This window comes from Quercus robur, chromosome 5 (genome assembly GCF_932294415.1).
Source record: "Quercus robur chromosome 5, dhQueRobu3.1, whole genome shotgun sequence".
In the NCBI taxonomy this organism is placed as follows: domain Eukaryota; kingdom Viridiplantae; phylum Streptophyta; class Magnoliopsida; order Fagales; family Fagaceae; genus Quercus; species Quercus robur.
Window position 1 is genome coordinate 45,581,686 of NC_065538.1, and position 14,656 is coordinate 45,596,341.

The 14,656-nt window shown below is 38.3% G+C and overlaps 1 pseudogene; it reads right to left on the reverse strand.

Moving 5' to 3' along the window:
* Positions 1-248: 248 nt before the first annotated feature.
* The window catches only part of LOC126728244 (phosphoribosylformylglycinamidine cyclo-ligase, chloroplastic-like), a 37,786-nt pseudogene continuing 23,378 nt past the window's right edge, over positions 249-14,656 (reverse strand).

Below are 14,656 nucleotides of genomic sequence, written 5' to 3' on the forward strand. Positions count from 1 at the left end.
AAACTGACCTTTAACAGCCATCAACCAAAACCACCAATTGTTGGTAATTAAAAGCCATGAAGTCCTACAAAACAGCTTAGATGTGAACAATTCCTTCATCCATGAATTACAACAGAAATTTATGCTGCGACACTATATAATCAATCTCACAGCCATCAACCAAAACCTCTAATTGTTGGTAATTAATAGTCATGATTCATGAAGTCCTACAAAACAGCTTTGATGTGAATAATTCCTTCATCCATGAATTACAACAGAAATTTATGCTGCAACTCACAATATAATTTCTCATCTAATGCAAACGAAAAACCAGTGTACCTTTCACCAAAAAAAATAAAAATCCCAGCATACAACACTAATGATACGACAATTTGGTAGCTCACTCCTTCACCACTTACAACCTCACCAATCCGGTATGCTTTATAAGCTCCATTTCCACTCTCAAGTATTCTATAAGATATTTCCTTGCTCACAACTAGAACCATCCCAATGCCCATGTTAAAAGTCCGCCTCATCTCAACATCCTCAATTTTTCCCGCCTAATTAAAAAGTAAGAAAAAAAATATTATTTATTTTTTCAAGAAAAATATATAGGTGGTTGAAGAAAACCAGACAAAGAAAAAAAAAAAAAAAACTATATGGAAGACAAAAGTACTCTGCCAACAATCACTTCATCTTTTCTCAATATTTCCAACACAAAGAATACATTTTACCTCTTGAATCCACTTAAACACACTTGGTACTTCCCAAGAGTTATTATGGATATATGACAGCACCAAGCCCTTTTGGAAACATTCGAGGTATATTTTCTGTGAAAACACCACCTGTGATGTGGGCAATCCCCTTTATCCCACCCTTGCTTATTAAGTCAAGTACCTAATTTTGAAGGAAAGGGGAAAACACATTGGTCAGACTAAGCAACAAGACAATATTGAACTGTATAATGTAAAATAGAGGGCAATAAGTAAGCTGCTTAACATAGATAACAGTTGGGGCCATCAAAGCTTTGCCTAATGTAACATCTGGAGAATCTAGCCTTCTGCCCCTATTTGGCAAAAAATTTGGCAATATGCCCCTATTTACAAGTTATGCCCAATCAAAATTAAAAATTAAAAAAATAAATATAAAAATTTGCATAGAACTCGATTTTATGGAGATCGAGTTCCAAAACGCCACTATAGGATTTTAAAACGCCACTATAGGGCTCCTTCAACCTGCCATGGGACAATAACACTTAAAAAAAAAATTTGCAGGAAAACGCCGTTATAGGTGAAAGTTCAAAAACGTGTACAAAAACACTTTTGAACGTTTAGACCCCCAAAAACCAACTTAACCAACCCAAGCAATATGTCAAACAACTAGTGTGCGGAAACTTAACATATGCTATAATATGGAATTGATTAAACAACTATCTAAGCCACAACAAAATAAACCACAGCAGATAATGTAAAGGCAGAGATAGAGAGGAAGGAAGATGCAAACACAGAGATAACACCAGATATGTTATCGAAGAGGAAACCGAAGACCTCGGCGAAAAACCTCTCCGCCGCCCTCCAAGCGGTAATCAATCCACTAGAAAATACAGTTGGGATACAAGGACAGCAATAGACCCTCCAAGCCTAATCTACCCAATGCACCTAAGCCCTCCAAGCTTCTTGCTCCAACGAGGTTGCGCCGAACCTTTTTCTTTTCTAGCTTTCCGAATTCCGCTACTACACCGTAGCATCAACCAATGAAGATTGGCTCCTTCCTAACTGCTTCCCAGAACTCCAAACGTCTGTCTCACAGAGATGATAATGGTGAGAACCAGGTTTGGTATAATGCCTCTCAAGGATTTGACAATGGAGAGGAAGAGAGTGAGGGAATTTGATGAGACTCTAAGGTAGAGATTGTGGGTGAAACAATCTAGTTTTTCTTTAGGGTTTCTCTCTCAAAATTCTCTCTGGAAGCTCTCTTTCAATCGTGGGTTAAAAGGGTATTTATACTGGAGTGAAGAGGAATGCGAAACGTCAGGTTTTTCCAAAACAGGGGTGGCTCGCGGCTTGACCTCGCGGCTTGACTAAGTCGCGAGTTCCAGTCGCGAGTTAACCGTATGGCCAGTTGTCCTGTTTTGTCCTGTAGTGCTCCAGCTAGCATGACTGTTCATCTTCCAGCATGCTTGGCACGTGTGCATCTTCTGGCGGGTTGAAGCCGCGAGTCCACCCGCGAGTCCACCCGCGAGTCCACCCGCGAGTCCCAGCCGCGACACTCTGTTTTCTTGCACACTCTTGAGCAAACTTCACTCTATCTCACTCACTACCCTTACAATAATCCCACCTAAATACAGGGTTACTAAATGCTGAATTACAAGCAAATTTGGCACGAAATAAAGCCAATTAGATGGTTGAATAAATTCAACCTTACAATCTCCCCCTTTGGCTATTCCGTGACAAAACCCTAAAACAGACTCTAGACTTAACATGTGAGTTGGGAACAGTTGAACAAAACTCACTCACACCTAACTCTAGAAGCTGTGAAGCACTTGAATCATATGAACATAAACTCCTGAAACACAACAATACACCATGATCATTGTAAGCAGAAAAATATAAATGCATATGAAACAGGCAGAATGTGATCAAGCAAAGATGGAGTTAATACACAAACCATGGCTTGATCAACCAAGTGAACACCACAAGGTAGTGATCACAGTGCTCATTCACACTTGGAATGAACACAAGAACATACAAGTTACCACGCACAAGGCAAGACACTTGTATGCTCAACACTCAACCAATGCATAGCACACAAGGCATATGCATCTAGGAACAATCCTACAAGGGCACAAGAGTGACAGTACATAGACCAAAATGCAGAACATTTAGATTAAGTAATGATTTCAACATAGCATAAAGGCTGCACTTAAGCATGGTACATACCATAAAGCCTACAAACTATGCATAAAACAATAACCCTAAAAGCTTACATAAGCATATGGGTACAAACCAACAAATACCTGAATAACATCATCAAACATATATTAAAGTTTAAACCAAGAGTATATGAAAAGAGTTAGAAACAGTTATACACCAAAACACAGTGTATCAAAACCATAAGAACCATAAGTATAGAAGATAAGACGAAAAACAAAAGTATGTGTGTACTCCCCCTATCACTATGCACACTTCCCTTTGAACTTTTCTCCCCCTTACTGAATGCTCTCCCCCTTTTTGTCACGAATAGCTAAAGACTCTCGTCCAACTTTCGTTGAATCTCATCTAGCTGATTCTCCATAGTCTCGAGGCGCATTTGGACATGGTTGTTTGTGGAGTAGAGAAGTGCCACAAGCTCATCAACGCGTTTCTGAATATGCTCAAGTACAGTGCCAACTCTGTCAGTATGAGAAGCAGTTTGTGCTTGCTGAATACCAGCCGGTGAAGCTTCAGGAACATCACGAGATGCAGATGAGGTATGTGCAGGTGTCTCTGAGTCAGGGGCAAATGAAGTAACCGGAGAGATGTGAGCACTTCTTTGTGATTTGGAGGAGTGACTTCTGCTCGCTTGAAGAGTGAACAAAGAAATGGGACGTTGACGAGTCAACATTTTACCATCTGCAGGAGGAGTAATGCCTGCACTAAGGATAAGTTTCATGACGAGACTGCAAAATGGAATGATTCCTCGAGCTGTAGATCGACACGCAGTCTTCCTCAAGTTGTAGTAGATGTGAGCACATATATCAATGGGGGCTCCGGTAATGAGATCACACAGAAATATAGCTCTCCCAAGATTGATGAATGTAGTGTTGGACAGTGGGTAGAGATTGGTGAACATGATCAACTTTAGTGTGGTCAACTCAGGTGCAAACTTTGCGGTGCTGATGGAAGTTCCTGCACTAGACACCTCATGATCGTGTCCTAGGATTTGTAAAATTTCTCCAACCTCTGGATTTCGTTCATCATAGGGAGTTAAATTCACATTCTGAGGTCTGGTGATGCCGAGAAGATTTGCGATGGAGTCTGGGGTAACACTAAACTCTGTTCCTCTGACCCAGAAGACGAGGATAGGTCCAAGATCAGATGCATTGGAGAAGCATTCTTTGACCAGCTCATCCATTGGATCATCAAAGTTTCCGAACAAGTTTGCCCAGTCTCGTTTCTCAAAGATTCGAGGGATGAAAGTAGTCCCTAAGGTGTTGAATTCTACTATCCGCTCCACTATAGTTGTTGACTTGTCAAACACATTTGAGTAGGCGTGTGAGTTAAGGGGAACTCTGAATCTATCCTCATTGGGATCTTGAGATGCTTGAGATGATAGACGAGTCCTTTTAGCAACTGGGGTTGCTGGTTCGTCAGCAACAATGTCTTTACCCCTGGTAGATCGACGAGACATCTGCAAGAGAACAGGCCAACAGAAAAGAACCAAGCAACAATACCCCACAAAAGATTGTCAACAAGATTCAGTGTAAACAATATTTCAATATAAAAACCCAGACTGAATATAGTGTAGACCCAACCAAAACTTCCAACAATACACAGAAGCACAAACTAATACGTGCAACAAACTTGGTAAAAGTGCACCAAGACAAAGAAAGACATCACAACTGTCAATGAGACAGGTTAACATGACCATGATATGCAATAAGAAACAGCATTTGAACATTTTGAGCAGATAACATAAATCACTCCATCAGAGACATGAACATGGGGAAAATATTTCAACCATGAAGAAACCAAACATCCACACTGGAGCACGTGGTTGAGAAACACACATTATGTTATCATATCAACTCAGTAACCAAAACCAAACACCAACATCAATATTCAGGCAAGTGTAATGAGTAAGTCACATAGACACCAAACCCATTTCAGAAAAGATTCTCAGATTCAATAATAAGCAAAAATCAGAACAATGAAAAACACATTGTGATTGCTCAGCATGAAAACAGGTGGGAACAATAGCAAACAAGACACTCCATACCCATTACACAAAGAGATAAGTATAACGAATACAATACCAGACCAAACAGTAACAGAAATATGCAGGAGAAAGAAAATGAGATTGAGAAAGCAAAAACCCATACCTTTTCTTGATGATTTGGATAAGAAACGAAGCACCAAAGGGGTTTGAAAAATGGATTCACGAAGTGTTTGGAATGGAAAAGCAGTTTAAAGAGAAGATGAACAGTTTACAAAAGTTCGAGGGAAAAACTGAAAGAGGTTTAAAAACTGCTCCTGTTTCTGCAAAACACGCGATTTTCGCGACTGGATTAAGTCGCCACACAGTCGCCAGCTCAAGCCGCCAAAGCACTCAAGAACCAAATTTTGAAAAAATTTTCTAAGTGTTTTTCGCGACTGGAAGGTCTACCCGCGAGTGAGTCGCGAGCTGAGCCGCGAAAATCTCTGAGTGATCCTCGCGACTGGACCTTCCACTCGCGAACAAGTCGCCAAACATGACCAGCGAAGATGCGACTGAGGCTCGCGACTTGACATACCCGCGACTGAGCCGCCAAAACAGGGCAAAACTGTATTTTTGAAATTTTCAGATTTTTCCAATAAAACACTTTCCAAAAACACCTAAAACACTCAAAAATCTTTTTGTGCTTGAATTAACAAAGATTGAGCATGTGAAAACACATTTTATCAAGTACAATCACACAAATGAATATGGCATTTATTGAACATAAACTTGTGTGTTGTGTGTGAATATCAACAATGAGATAGTCCTTTGTCTAATGTGAAGCTTCAATGATCAATTCAACCAAGGCATACACAATTAGCACTAGATCATGTGACCAATCTCAATTATAGAAATATGAATATATGACCTCCCACACAACTTGATAGCATAACTTGGAGCTTTTCATTTGACTCCACTTTCAATCATAACATTTGATCTTTATGATCTTTTTGAGACAATCATCTCTCATTGTGAGAGGGATATGTAACATTTCTCTTTGAAGAACAGGCCTTTGGCCCTTTTGAATGAAATTTCACTTTTAATATAAGGTCGCTTACCCTTTTTCCTAGTCAAATACTAGAATGTGCGACAGGCTTTTGCAGCTCAATATCTCTTTTCATTTGGAGATTTACATTTGGTGAGCTCTTTTTAGCAAAAAAAATAAAAAAATGGGAAGAGATATAGACACAAGTCTATGCATGTTTCAAGATCAACATAACCATTCACTAATCATTCATGACAAGTTTGAAGATCTATTTACAACAATCACATAGATTTCAAGATTTTTCCCACAGTGATATGAGTGCATGAAAACAAGCTATGCTCGAAAATGCACAAAGCCATTAGCACAAAGGTACAAGGCAAAACGAGTTTTAAGACAAAACTCAACAGAGTCAATCAAGCTTTTTGATTTTCAAATTTTTTATGTAATTTTTGGATTTTTGACTCAAGAAACAAAAAGATTGATAAAACACAATTAAGAAATATTCACAAGAAGAATAATCAAGCAACCAAAAACAAAAACAGCAAACATAGTCACAAAGCATAGGAAGTATTAATGCATGGACATGTTGTAATGCTTATGCATGAGTACCCCTTTTCACCCACACGTCACTTGCGTTTGGGGTGATTTCCTTAAAGGATTGGGTACGGGAGTTAGGGCTTTCAAACCTTCGTGAGAAGCTTTCCAAGCAGTTGGTGAATGCACCAATCATCTTCATCACGTTCATCATTCCGGGATCTCCATTTTGCTCTCTAGGTTGATCACCTGCCCAAGTTCTCCTATCAATTCTTGGTCCTCCTGACCTTTGAGGAGTTGCACTGTTCTTTGCTCTCAGCTTTTGGCAATTTGGTCGAGTGTGCCCTTGAAGTCCGCAATAATGGCACACATACATTCCTCTAGGACCTCTTTGTGGTCGTGGACGTGACTTGGCACGAGATTCAGACCTGCCCACAGACTGATTACGATGATTCAGCATCCGTTGATCCACCACATTCTTCTTCTCCTCCACCTCGAGCTTCACACCAGTAGGGTCAGCTACAACTGGATCTTTGGCTTTGACAAACTTCACTTCTTTGGTGACATTTCCAGTTGAGCTATTTCCTCCGGTATATCCCAGTCCGGATTTGTCTGAAAAGCTCTTTTGAGAAGATATAACATCATCTAACTTCTTGGTGGTGACCCTCTCTATTTTAGCATTTGCTTGCATCACCTCGTTCTCAAGAAATCTCACTTTAGTGTAAGCTTCAGACAGCTCACCATTCAGAGTTTCAATCTCGCATTTGGCCTCCCTATACCGGATTAGGAGACTTTTGTAGTCTTCCTCAGCCTTCTTCATCTTTCTCACAGCAGCCTTGGCCACCCTTGTGTATTCACCCGACTTCTCCAAGAGTGAGTCATAATTCTCTTGAAGAGTTGCTGTGCTTTCTTCTTCTTCAGCTTCAGACTCTTCAACAATTCCTAGTGAGTCATCATCACTATGTTCTCCAAGGTCTTGAACAAGCAAATTCAATTCATCCGAAGACTCAACATGAGCAATAGTCATGAAAGCTGAATAGTTCCCTTCTCCATCACAGCTCTCTTCAGATTCTGAGTCGGACGAGTCTGAATCACTCAAGGTCGTGGCATACACCTTGCCTTTCGATTTCAAATAATTAGGACATTCCTTCTTGAAGTGTCCATGCACGTTGCATTCAAAACAAGTGACACCTTGTGTGGATTGGGATTCTTTTCCGTCTTTCCTTTTAAAATCCCTCTTCTCCCTTCCAGAATTTTGGAATTTTCTCTTATCATCAAATTTTCCATTGTTTTTGAATTTCAAAAACTTCTTGAAATTTTTAACAAGATAGGCTACATCCTTGTCCACCATATCTTCTCCCGATGAGCCTTGATCTTCCACCTTCTCATTAGTGGTCTTTAGAGCAAGGGATTTGCTCTTCCGTTGATTGGGCAGCGACATCTCATAAGTCTGCAGAGAACCGACCAGCTCCTGTACTCTGATGTCGTCAAGATCCTTGCTCTCTTCAATGGCTGTCACTTTAGCACGGAAGCTTTCCGGCAATGATCGAAGGATCTTCCTTACAATCTTTGAGTCCTCCATCTTCTCCCCGTAGCATCAACCAATGAAGATTGGCTCCTTCCTAACTGCTTCCCAGAACTCCAAATGTCTGTCTCACAGAGATGATAATGGTGAGAACCAGGTTTGGTATAATGCCTCTCAAGGATTTGACAATGGAGAGGAAGAGAGTGAGGGAATTTGATGAGACTCTAAGGTAGAGATTGTGGGTGAAACAATCTGGTTTTTCTTTAGGGTTTCTCTCTCAAAATTCTCTCTGGAAGCTCTCTTTCAATCGTGGGTTAAAAGGGTATTTATACTGGAGTGAAGAGGAATGCGAAACGTCAGGTTTTTCCAAAACAGGGGTGGCTCGCGGCTTGACCTCGTGGCTTGACTAAGTCGCGAGTTCCAGTCGCGAGTTAACCGTATGGCCAGTTGTCCTGTTTTGTCCTGTAGTGCTCCAGCTAGCATGACTGTTCATCTTCCAGCATGCTTGGCACGTGTGCATCTTCTGGCGGGTTGAAGCCGCGAGTCCACCCGCGAGTCCCAGCCGCGACACTCTGTTTTCTTGCACACTCTTGAGCAAACTTCACTCTATCTCACTCACTACCCTTACAATAATCCCACCTAAATACAGGGTTACTAAATGCTGAATTGCAAGCAAATTTGGCACGGAATAAAGCCAATTAGATGGTTGAATAAATTCAACCTTACAATAGGGATATAAAATGTTACTCTAGGGCTAAAAAACACCATTATAGGGCTCCTTCAACCTGCCATGGGACAATCACACTTAGAAAAAAAAAAATTGTAGGAAAACAGCACTATAGGGCTCCCTAAACTTGGAATGGGGTAATCACACTTATTAAAAAAGAATTGTAGAAAAACGCTACTATAGGGCTTAAAAATGCCACTATAGGACTTAAAAACACCACTATAGGGCTCCCTGAACCTTATATGGGGTATTTACACTAAAATTTTTTTTGCATGGAACTCAAGTTCCATGCAATTTTTTATTTTATTTATTTTTTAAACATTTGATCAGGCATAACTTGATTTTCTACAAATCGAGTATTTAATTGGAACTCGATTTTAAGGTAATCGAGTATCGAAATAGGGACACACCCTTATATAATTTGGAAACAGGGGCATATTGCTAAATTTTTTTTAAAAAAGGGGTAAAATGCCAGATTCTCCTGTAACATCTTCACTAGGAAGTTTGTGCTCTAGAGAAAGGCCACTTCGAGTTAGAACCCAGTGAAAATATAGCAGTACATATCAGCAAGGAATTTGACAGACTAAAGCATCATACATTGAAATACCTCAGCAAATCCTATTTCAAATATTTAACGAAGTCTTTTCAATAGTTGTTATCATGTAAGGTTGAATTTATTCAATAATTTTGTTGGCTTTATTCTGTGCTAAATTTACTTGTAATTTAACATTTAGAAACCTTGTATTTAGGTGGGGATCATGTAAGGGTATTGTGTGAGAGAGTGTGAAGAAAAACTCAAGAGTGTGCACTCAAGAAGAGCCTCGCAACTGGATCTCGCAACTGGCTCATGACTAGCGAGTTGCCAGAATGGCACATGAGTGAAGCATGTAGGGGGAGCTGAAGAGTCACACCAGTGGTTGCACTATAGGACAAAACTTCCAGTCTAACTAGGCCGTTAGCTCGCGACTTGTTCCAGTCGCGAGCTCGAGTCACTAGAATGCCCTGTTTGGTTATAACTAACTCTTCGTATTCCTCATACACCCTACTATAAATACTCTTATACCCACGAAATGTAGAGAGTTTCTAGAGATAATTTTGAGAGAGAAACCCTAGAGAAAAACAAGATTGACTCATCCACAATCTTTATTCTTTGATTCTCCAAATTTCTCTACTCTCACCCTCTCCATTGATATATCCTTGAGAGGCATATTAGCTAAATCCTTATCTCACCTTACCCATATCTGTGAGAAGGCTTTTTGGTGCTTGAGAAGTAGTTCAGAAGGGACCAATTCATTTTAGTTGATGCAATGGGCGATTATAAGATCTGGTAAGCTAGAGAAGACAAAGTTCGACGTAACCCTGTTGGAGCAAGAAGCTTGGAGGGTTAGGTGCACTAGGTAGATTAGGCTTGAAAGGTTTTCTACTATTCATGTATCCCAACTTTATTCTCTAGTGGATTATTGACCGTTTGGAGGGTGGTGGAGAGGAGACAAACAGGATGTTAGATTAATTTACTAATTATGAGAGCAGTTAGATGCACGATTTGCCGTCCCATTATAATTCACAGCTTGTAGAAATTTGTCACAGTCAAAACACAAAATACTTAAGACTGCCTTATCCTTAGAGCTATTGCCAAGGCAGGGCCCTTTGGACCTACCCCTGGAGAGTAAACCACATGATATATTAAATGGAGAGCATTCATTGACACAAGCAAAATTTCAAGATACTAAAAGGTAATAAAAATAAAATAAGTCACAAACCTCTCCTCCTAAAAGAGCACAATCAGATTGTTGGCAACCATCTACAATGCCTTTTATAACCTAGATTAGAAAACAAAAAGATCAAGTCAGCTTAATCTTTTGTACATTTACAATTTTTGTGACCCATGCAACCTAGTCCAATTATGCACATTTGTTTGGACTTACCCCTGGGGAGTAAACCACGTGATATATTAAATGGAAAGCACTCATTGACACAAGCAAAATTTCAAGATACTAAAAAGGTAATAAAAATAAAATAAGTCACGTACCTCTCCTTCTAAAAGAGCACAATTAGATTGTTGGCAACCATCTATAATGCCTTTTATAACCTAGATTAGAAAACAGAAAGATCAAATCAGCTTGAGCTTTTGTACATTTACAATTTTTGTGACTTATGCAACATAGTCCAATTGTGCACATTTGTTTGTACCTTTTCAGCAAGGTCAACATCTAGGTGGCTAGTAGCAAAGTAATCAAGAAAAAAAAGTGGTCTTGGTCCAGAAGTAATAATGTCATTGACACTCATTGCAACCTTCTTAGAGACATATTTTATGTGACTAGCTAATCTTTTTATTAAGGACATATTTTATGTAATTGGCTAATTTTTTGACAAAACGCACTTTACTTGTAATTGGGTAGATCTAGGATGTGTTTAACATTTCAAGAAACATGTTGTTCAAGTCAAGTATTAAAGCCATGAAGATTGGACCAAGAAACAAGTGAAGAAGAGTTGTTCATTAAAGCTAGATAGATTCCCGATAGCTCTCGATAGATAATATGTATCGAGGTTTAGTGAGTCTCAATAGCTTTCGACTGATATTAATTATTGAGGTCTTGACAACTGCTTGACAGATGTATCTATCGAAAATTACAAAATTCAGATTTCCAGATTTGATTTTTGGCCCATGCTAACATGTATGTGTAGGGTTTCTTTTCTCACAACCCTAGACATATACAAGGCTTATTTTAAAGGCCGTCATATAAGAGAATACAAGGAGAACACATGCAAAAAGTGATCAAGTGCCTTATTCTCTCTAAAAGAAGCTACTGTGTCTTTGTGCCTTGGGGTTCTGTAATCAAGTGCTTCTTGATCTTTATAGTTGATAAAGTGAAGAACTTTGCTGCCAACATTTTCTTCAAGTTGGTGAGTTAGTCACGTACTGGGAGCCGTGTATCATTGGTTAGTCACATACTGGGATCCGTGCAAAAGGGTGGCATTCATATATTAAAGAGTTCAGAGGTTCTGAAGCGGTATAAGTTTTCTGCTGTAAGTTCATCTACGGGGATTGTAAAGTCTAGGATTCTAGGGACAAATGTTTTGTACTAGAGCTAAAACTTCTCTTTACTATAGTGAATTGCTTTTTGGGAAGGTTTCTCCCCAGGTTTTTTTACTGCAAAATTAGTTTATTTCATTGGTTTTCCTAGGTCATCATATCTTGTTTTATTTACTTTTCTGCTGCATTTATTTGTGACATATATTGATGTTAGTTTGTTTTAACAAGGTTTATTCATAATAAATCTAATTAACAACTTGAGTTTAAAACTTGTTAATTCTATCAACCGGGGTCTAAATTTCCCAACACCTTTGATAAAATGCACTTTACTTGTAATTGGGTAGATCTAGGGTGGGTTTAGGACTTCAAGAAAGATGTTGTTCAAGTTAAGTGTTAAAGCCATGAAAATTGGACCAAGAAACAAGTGAAGAAAAGATGTTCATTAAATCTCGACAGCAATCTCGACAAAAAGACTTCTATCGAGATTTAATGTTGAAGTTCGACAGAAGCTCGACACAAGCTGTTTCTGTCAAGACTTACGAAATCAGAACTTCCAGATCTGATTTTAGGCCCATGCTGAAATATTTGTATAGGGTTTCTTTTCTCACAACCCTAGACATATATAAAGATTATTTTAAAGTCCGTCACGCATGTAGAAAGTGCCCTAGTTCATTATTCTCTCTGAAAAAGCTACTGTGTCTTTACACCAAGGGTTTTGTGACCAAGGAGCTTCCTGATCTTCATTGTTGATGAACTAAAGAACTTTGCAGCCAACAACCTCTTCAAGTTGCTGGAGTTAGTCACGTATTGGGATCGTGCATCATTGGTTAGTCACGTACTGGGATTTGTACATTGAACAGAAAGATTACTACTACAATACAAGTCCAATTAGGTATTGGGGTAAGGGTTCAATTGTAAGCTAGTATTTCAGAATAGGCCAATGGGTTTGGTAAGATTTCTTATATTTGTAACTACTTGTGATTGATAATAGTGGATTCTTGAGAGTGGTGACCTTAAAATGACCCGGTGGGGTTTTGCCTCGTTGCTTTTCCCCATTCGTAAACAAATCATCTGTGTCAAATTTATTTTCCGCTGCATTTAATATAATTGGTGATTTGTTTTTTCTACCACACTATTGCATGTAATTGAACTTAATTAATTAACTTGGGTAAGTAATTAATTAATTGCAAGGGATCAATTCATTTTAACCCAACAAACCTGAAGCAAGAAAAAGTGCACTAGAAAAATACGAACAAAATTTGATATCAAATATTACCAGATCATTCCTAATGGTTTCATGAATTCCAGATTCAAATGCAAGTTTAAGTTTAGTTCCCACACCATCTGTACTAGCAACAAGGTATGAATCGTGCTTGTCCATGGACACAAGATTAGCAAACTTTAAAAACTCAAAACAAACAGGCCCAACATGGAACAACAAGATTTTCTTATAAAAGAACACCAAATGAAGACAAAAATCAGCAACTATCTTCAAGTTTTCTTGGCTTGGATCTAGCAGGAACAAGAATCAGAGTTTATTTGGCTAAAATTGCCAAATGAATTACCTATTTGACTTGTAAGTTATCTATCTAGAAGACAGAAAAAAAAATACGTTCATTTGATAATTTATTAAACCCAGAAACTAAAAAACACAAATGCAAGAGGATAAAATTACAAGATAGAATCTTTCTCAAAAAAAAAAAAAAAAATTATAAGATAGAAAGAGGATGAATATTAGGAATCCTAGCCATGCTGCTTGAAACTACGAAGGACCTGGGGTCAAAACAAGACTGCCCACCGGTAAACATCAGTACTCAATAATTAACTTAAGAAACCATACACAAGTCATAAAATTGAGCTGTCAATTACACCATAATTCATCCACACACACAAACATGCAAAATAGCTTTAATCCAAATTACATATTTCAAGTTTGGGTGAATCAATTTCTTCCCTTAAGTTTATTTTTTTCACAGTTTAATCTAGAAACTTTCGCATTCCTGTAAACTTAGTTCTCCCATCCATTAACATCTATGAAACTACCACTCTTCACATACATTATGTGTTTAGGTGAAATATAAGTCCTTGAACTTTAACATTCCTGTCAATTTACTTAACTCGCCGCGATATGACACTGTTTTAATGGACTAAAAATATAATTTAGAAATGAAATTGACAATTCATTCAATATTTAAAGGGTTGTTGTAATCTGGATTTTGGCCAAAAAAACGAAAGTAAAATTACCGTACCACTCTCACCTATAATCTAATATAAACACGTAAAAAATAAGAAAAATTGAAGATTAAGCGTATTATTTACAAAAAAGAAAAAGAAAAAAGAAAGAAACAATTCATAAGCCTATGTTTTTGTCCTGATTGGCAACTAGCGTACCAGAAGTCGGTTCATAATACAAAACAAACTATTGGGTGCATAAAGCACGTGGTTTAGCTCACAAATTAAAAGCCCACATATGGGCTTGTATTATTATTCTGTGGCTAGTATGTACTATTATAGGGGTAATTCTACCGTACCCCCCTCAAAAAAAGGGGTACGGTATACATTAGTATGTAACCTTCTATATCAGGTTACATTTTTCTCACATTTGATGGTTATATCCTTATATTGTGTAGTTTCAACATCACATGTGACAGTTCTTTTGTCACATTCGATGGTTCCCTACTTTTTTCTCACATTTGATAGTTTCATCCTCACATTATGCAGTTCCAACATCACATGTGACAGTTCTTTTATCACATTCAATGGTTCCTTTACTTTTTTCTTATATTTAACAATTCCATCCTCATATTGTGCAATTCAAATATCACATGTTACAGTTCTTTTGCCATATTCAATGGTTCTTTATTTTTCTCACATTTGACGATTCCATCCTCACATTGCGTAATTCCAACATCACAT